This window comes from Fukomys damarensis, unplaced genomic scaffold (assembly GCF_012274545.1).
Source record: "Fukomys damarensis isolate Sample0158 unplaced genomic scaffold, DMR_v1.0_HiC HiC_scaffold_31, whole genome shotgun sequence".
NCBI classification, from domain to species: domain Eukaryota; kingdom Metazoa; phylum Chordata; class Mammalia; order Rodentia; family Bathyergidae; genus Fukomys; species Fukomys damarensis.
Window position 1 is genome coordinate 8,052,952 of NW_022900943.1, and position 7,435 is coordinate 8,060,386.

The 7,435-nt window shown below is 36.4% G+C and overlaps 1 long non-coding RNA gene across 1 annotated transcript in view; it reads right to left on the bottom strand.

The window, feature by feature from the left end:
* LOC104866790 overlaps positions 1-6,060 on the bottom strand; it is an 11,061-nt gene extending 5,001 nt beyond the window's left edge. Inside the window, exon 1 of the long non-coding RNA XR_781563.1 lies at positions 5,885-6,060. This is a non-coding gene — a long non-coding RNA (uncharacterized LOC104866790). The remainder of the gene's footprint in view (positions 1-5,884) is intronic.
* Between the last annotated feature and the right edge of the window lie 1,375 nt (positions 6,061-7,435).

Below are 7,435 nucleotides of genomic sequence, written 5' to 3' on the forward strand. Positions count from 1 at the left end.
TTCCAAGATTTAGCTATTACAAACTGTGCCGCTATAAACATGGGTGCACATACTTCTCTGTGATATGATTCTTTTAGTTCTTTTGGAAAGATACCTAGCAGAGGGATGGTTGGGTCAAATGGAACCTCCGGTCCAAGCTCTTTGAGGTACCTCCATGTTGATTTCCATAGTGGTTGCAATAGTCTGCACTCCCACCAACAATGGAGAAGGGTTCCTTTCTCCACTCAACCCCGCTAACATTTGTTATTGTGTGATTTCTGGATAGCAGCCATTCTTTGTGGGGTGAGGTGGAATCTCAGTGTTTTTTTCATCTGCATCTCTCAAATGATCAGTGATGTGGAATATTTTTTCATATATTTACTTGCTGCTTTTACTTCTTTGTCTGAGAAATGTCTGTTCATTTTGGATGCCCATTTTTGAATTGGGTCTTTATATTTGGGGGGGACTGATTGTTTTGAGTTCTTTATATATCCTTGATAATAGTCCTTTGTCTGAGGTACAGCTGGTAAAAATTTTTTCCCACATTGTAGATTGTCTCTTAGTTCTGCTAATGGTTTCTTTTGAAGTACAGAAGCTTTTTAGTAAGATGAGATCCCAGTTGTTGATTCTTTCTGCTAGTTCCCGTGCTACTGAGGATTTGTTCATAAAGTCTTTTCCTATACCAATGTCTTCCAGAGTTCTGCCTAACTTACCTTCCAGCAAGTTTAATGTTTCTGTTTTAATATTTAGATCTTTAATCCATTTGGATTTTAATTTAGTGCATGGCGAAAGATATGGGTCTAATTTTAATGTGTTGCAGGTTGACATCCAGTTTTTCCAACACCATTTATTAAAGAGGCTATCTTTCCTCCAATGAGGATGGTCAGCTCCTTTGTCAAAAATGAGGTAGCTGAGTACATCTGGGTTTGTTTTAGTGTCTTCCAGTCTGTTCCACTGGTCCTCAGGCCTATTTCTTTGCCAGTACCATGCGATTTTTATCACAGTGGCTTTTTAGTATAGTTTCAAATTGGGAATTGTTATACCTGGTGCCATGTGTCTGTTGCCTAAAATGGCTTTTGCTATTCTAGGTCTCTTATGGTTCCAAATGAATTTTTGGATTCTTTTTTCTAGTTCTGTGAAATATAGTGTTGGGATTTCAATTGGCATTGCATTGAATATATATAGCAGTTTTGTTAGTATGGCCATTTTCACTTTGTTGATTCTTCCTACCCAGAAGCAGGGGATATCTTTCCATTTTTTTATATCCCCTTCAATTTCTTTTTTCAGAGTGCTGTAGTTTTCAGTGTAGAGATCTTTTGCTTCTTTTGTTAGATTGATTCCTAGATACTTCATTTTTTTGGATGCTATTGTAAAAGGGATTTTTTCCCTTACTTTTTTCTCTCCGTGAGTCTGTTATTTGGAAACACTGTATCTTCCTAAGACAGTCATATCTATAACTGTTATCTCAATAGATGAAACATTATTAATGGCAGAGTTGTCCAAAATCTTTTTTAAAAATATGTAAATCTTATTTATTGAGTCATTTCTTTGGTACCAGGAATCAAACCAGGGCCTTGCACATGGCAGGCAGACAGAGTAATGCAGAGCTGCATTCCTGGCCCTATATTTCATCATTGACTCATTCAACAAATATTCAACAAATATCAATTGCATTTTCATATGATTAGGGCCACACAATGGATTGTATTTGAACATAAACTAAAACTGATTGAAATATCTCGCTAACTCACAGGTAGTCAAATTACAGTTTTCCCGTGTGTGCGATGCTGAGAGTTGAGTCACAGGACCTCTGTAGTGAAGAAGGTCAGAGGGAAGTGGGACAGAAGGGCAGTGGCACCAAGAAGAACAAGAGCAACTGGCTCTTGAATCTGCCCAGACTCCATGTCAGGTGCTCCCACTCTCCCCACCTTAGACTTGGCTATCGTTCAAGAGCTGAGCCACTGCATCCTATCTGCATCCAGAATAACAGAAAATTCTGAGGAATCCATGGAAATTTCATGTGACCGAGTCTTCTACAACCTGATGGCATACTTAGGGTTGAAATGCTGCAGTTCTGAAAAACGGGCGATTACTTCTTTTGAATACTCTTCCTAACAAGCTAATCGGAATATCAGGGCAATTAAAAGAAATAAAATATCTACTGTTATTTGCAAATGGCATGATTATATTTGTCTATAAGCCTATGGAATCTATAAATAATTTTCCGTGAACAGCAATAAGTGAATTTAGTAAGGATGCCAGAACCAATGTTAATATAGAAATTGATTTCTGCTAGCAAAAAAAGGAGAAATACATTTTAAAAGTTAACTTTTTAGCAAAACATTTATTGGTACATTTTAGGTACACATAATGACAACATTCATCATAGGGAATTTGTACCTGTGCATGATATATCTTGATTCTTCTTTTTTTTCCATTCCTTCCCTGCTTTCAACACCTCTGTTCTTCCTTATTTACAAAGGTTTTTTTACATTTTTCCTTCTAGTCTGTTTTTTTCTTGTCTCATTTTTCCCTCTTCTTCCTCCTTTGTTCCCCTTCTCATTTGAATATTGTTGCCCATTTCCCAATATCTGTTATACATTTTAGTCCTTATTTCTACTTTCAGCTTCTCACAGTAGACAAACAGAGAAGCATTTAACCACATGTCTGATTTATTTCACCTTGGAGGATTAGCTTAAATTTATCACAACAAACATATGACTTTTACACACACAGAACATTATTAAGGGATATTTTAAAAACTCAAATGCATGAAATAATATGACATGTTTGTGGGTAGGAGGAGTCAATACTGTTAACATGTCAATTCTGTTCAAATTTGCCATAGATTCAGTGTAATACAAATTAAATTTCCTGCAGCTCTTGTTATAGATATTAAAACTCTAAGCATTAAATTTATATGAAAATGAAAGTAGCTTAGATACTTAAATAATCTCAGATATTAAGAAGAAAATTATAGGCAATATCATCTTTCATGCAAAGTAACCCTAGTAAGCATAGAGTAATATTGGAATATGAACAAATTCACATACAGAATTTAATAAAGAATTCAGAAATATTTAGACATTGATTGACCGGGCACTAAATAAATTCAAGGCCAAAAGAAAAAAGGCTTTTTAAGAAATGATCTTGTAACAACTAGATCATTCCAGGGACAAAATTAATTCAAAATGGGGCAATTGTTCAAGGTAGAAGAAAACACAGGGGAATGTCTTCATTGGAAGTGGGTAATGCCTTAGGAAAATAAACACAAAAATCATTGACACACAAAGAAAAAATTCACATACCAGGTTTTATCAAAGTTAAAATTCACAGATGATCAAAGAAAACATTAAAGTCACGTTCCCTGAGAAGAAATGTTCATGATGCATATCTCAATGGAGGCTTGTACCAAAGTGTTTAGAGACAGCTACAGATGAGCGGTAGAGGAAAGTTAATTCAGTCAATGAAAATATTCCTGTACTTTTACTGTGAAGCTGCACATCACTCTCTCATCCCGATTGTATTAATATTTGAATTTTGAAAATGTTTTACTTTTGTGGCTGAGTATAAAAACCATCCAGATTCCCTCCTGTGTGATACAAGCCATCATCAAACCTCCCTATCGGACATTTGTAGAGCAGCGTTCACGGCTCAATATACAGAAGGGTGCCTCTGAATCCTGGGAAGGTATACAATGGCTGTTTGGGGCTTTTCTTCTACTATAGGACCTGGCAGATTAAGTGAGTGAATCCTGTGCATACAAGATAATAGCAGAACATGATTCAAATTATTGTTTTATTGTAAGCTAATTCAATTTCTGATTGACCCATTCAGAGTTATGGTAAACCTGGATAAAAGGATTAAGAAAGGCCTCTATCTTGCATAAGCTGAAACTGCTTTCCAAATAGCTATGCGATAGAAAACATCAAAGCACTGATTAGCAGTGCAGTCAAAGGATCATAATTCTAACTGCTTATAAAGCAAAAATGTAAACAAAATAGTCACACATAAACACAGAAAACATTTAAGACTGAAGGTATTTTGTCCTCTTGTAATAGGGGCCGAATTGAGGTCTCAGAATTTACCAGTGTTTCCACTGATGGGAATAAAGTCAAACCTCTCTTTAGGTTTTCTACTACTAGGTCTTCTACTACTTTTCATGTTCTACTACTAGGTAGTAGAAAGAGATGAGAACCAAAAGTAAATCATTAACAGTGCAACTCACACAGAGGATTGTAATTTCTTTCTTCATCTGGCACAATTGTATAACATATATTTTTATAATGAAAATAGAATTTGCATATTGAGGATATACTTTAAAGTGAAATAAGTCACACATATGTAAATACTGAATAGCTTCTCTGGTGTGAAAAACTATAATTGTAAATAAGATCCTAATGGTATAATTGACAAAGTATAATAGGAAGAAAAGGGCTAAAGGTGTAGGGAAAATGGGAAGGGTAGGGGAAAATAAATAAGAGAAAAGAAAAGATATGAGAAAATGAAAAAATGGAAATAAAGTATTTGTAAATAGGAAGGGAGGAGGGGGTAAAGGCAGGGCAGTGACAAGGGGAAAAAATGAGAACCAAGACTTGACATGTAAAGACACAAGCTCCCAATGATGAATGTAACTGTACTCTATACCTAAAATGAAGTTCGTGTGTGCCATGCTAAGTTCGAAAAATTCCAAATAAGCAAAAGTTTTCTTGAAGAAACTTCTAGAAATTAATTTAAACTTCTTTATCAAGATAATTAAATAAAATAATTCACCATATTGTTTAAAATATAGCTACATCAACAATGCTTGAGACATAAATGTAAACAAGTATTGGCCAATTACAAATACATCTGCGGCATATCATTCCTATAAAAACCCCCTGTCAATCATTACAGATTTGATTTACATAACACGAATTGCAAGTCGAAACTGATTCCTACAAATCTGACGACTACAAAATTGTATCTTTCAATGTGACTGCCCCTGGGCCTCTATATAATATAATATATTCATTTATATATTTTAGCAAAAGGTTAAAGGAACTTTTAAGACATACCATATTCAGGTTCAAAGGTTACTGATGTTCTGAAAGCCGCATGTTCAAAAATAGCTCCTCTGTAGCCCAGAACTTTTCAGAATCTATTTTCCACACCTGCCATTCCTTTGCTTCCATGTTTTTGCCTCCTATGCTCTCATCCCCCCAAAAGGAGCACAGCCCCTGTCTAGGCAATGTTTACATCTTTGGTTTTCCTTTCTTTCTTTCACTGTTCTCTTCAGGAATAGAAAAATTCCAATCCAAAGTAAACTGAGACTGAAAACAAACTATGCAAGCTTTAAGATGAATGGCTAGTGGTGCCTTCTACAAAAATTGTCTAAAAAAAAAGACAAACCAACAGCTAATTCACTGGAGTTTGTGAAGCAGAGTACTGAAATCAGTGTCATGATGTGGTAGAGAATGGAGATACTTGATGGCCTTCCAAAGATGAGAACAAAGTATACAATGTTTACTGTACCATTTCTCCAGATCAATCCTAAACCAAGAGCAAGTTTGCTAGGTGAGGAAAGGACATGTAGAAGTCACCCAGAAGTCCCCACCCACTCCACAGACACTGGAGAATACTTCTGGAGAAACTTACAGCTGGCTTGCGCTGCTCAAAGAGCCCAGCCCATACTGTTCTCCATTCCAGAAAGGCTCCTGCTGCATGGTTGCCATCTTGAGATCTTAGCCACCATAGTTCTGGGAGACACCCAGCCTCCTGCATCAAGCATCTTTGCTGACCCAGCACTGTGACTCATCAGTTTGGTGCCACCCTCTTTCCCACAGCCTAGGGGCACTGCTGGGCAGCAACACCTCAAACAGCTGGATGAAAGACTGAGGAGCAGGTGAGCACCCTCTTCACTCACCTGCAGCCAGGAAGTAGTAAGACAGACTTCAATCCACAAGGTCACCCAGGAAGTCCTTGGCCACTGATGGGAATCAGGTCAGGGGCTACCCATGGAGCATAGCACTTGCCAACCTCGGAAACGTATCGATGTCTCATCCTGCTACCGGACGTGCTCTACTGCGCCTGAGTGTGGAAGCTAAGACTGTATGGAAAAAGAGTAGAATAGTGAGTGCGAGAGCCCAGGAAGGTTGTGGAGAGTTTGGATGGAGAGAAGACAGTAAAAAGGGTGCGCTGAGAGAGGCGGAATACGAGAGTGGGAAAACTGTGGTCGACTACAATTAACAGAGAGGGTCTCGTGCACGTTCCCAATATAGTGAAATGCTACATATCTGAGCTGACATACGTGTTACTTATACTGATGGAATCATTACATATTGTAAACGTATTGAACTGCCGCACTGTACTTCGTAAATATACAATTGCTACATTCCAATTTTTTAATATTGAAAAAAGAAGTAAAGAAATGGGGACAAAAGCCATGTGACAATTCCAGCAACGATTGCTATCGTATTAGTGGTAAAGATGTCTCTTGTAGGTACATTTGTAATCTCTCCTTTATAAATTGCCTCAATATTTCATTGCAAATATCATTGCAAATATCATTGCAAATATCATTGCAAATTCTGATAAGATCAATTAAAATAATGTTCAACTTCAGTCCAATTTGGAGAGCCTGGAGTTCAGCAGCATTTTATTTAATTGACTGCATGTTTTCTTTTTCTTAAAATCTTTACTAGACTACAAACTATTCATGTAGTTTTTCTGATATGAGAATTCTATAAATTTACAGTAAAAGGGAACATTTTCAGAGGTCAAGAACAAAGCTATGAACAGAGTACAGAGTGGTTATTCTGGATACATGAAGGAACAGCCGTCTGAATCCAGGCAATGGGAAAGTTTGTGGTAGGCAGGGATTGCTTCTCAATTGCTGTTTTTTAAATTTTTGATATTGAAATTGAATTCCCTTTCTTAGTACCAAGTCTGAAATGGAACAATTGTTGACTCATGTAAACATTCTCCATTGTTTGAACATTGTTAAGTTCATACAAGGGCATTTGAGTGAATATTGAAAGCATCTAAACCTACAGATTTCAATCACTTTTCCAAATAAGGCAGTTTTACATGACCTCTTGGAAAAATGGTTTTGCAAAGAAAACAGAAAGCCCCATGGGGGAATTTGCCTTAAACTTCATGGTATCTGTTTCAAGAAATATAAAATATTAAAAATTTTACAAGTGTATGCTTATTTTGTGTATGTATGTTTATACTTGTGCGGGTGTGTAGTAAATAGTAAGGCACTATATTTCTTTAAGAAGAAAATTTCCCAGTTTCTGTAAAAAAATGGACAGACTTTTGTGAATGTTATTTCCATGATGGTTAACTGGTTCTCCTTTCTGAATGTTGTGAGTATAGTATTTAAAACTGAGGCATTCCATATTTTTTGCAAGCTGTTTTATGTATTTTGTGCTTGATTTTCCTAGTATAAATACTATATGTATATATATATATA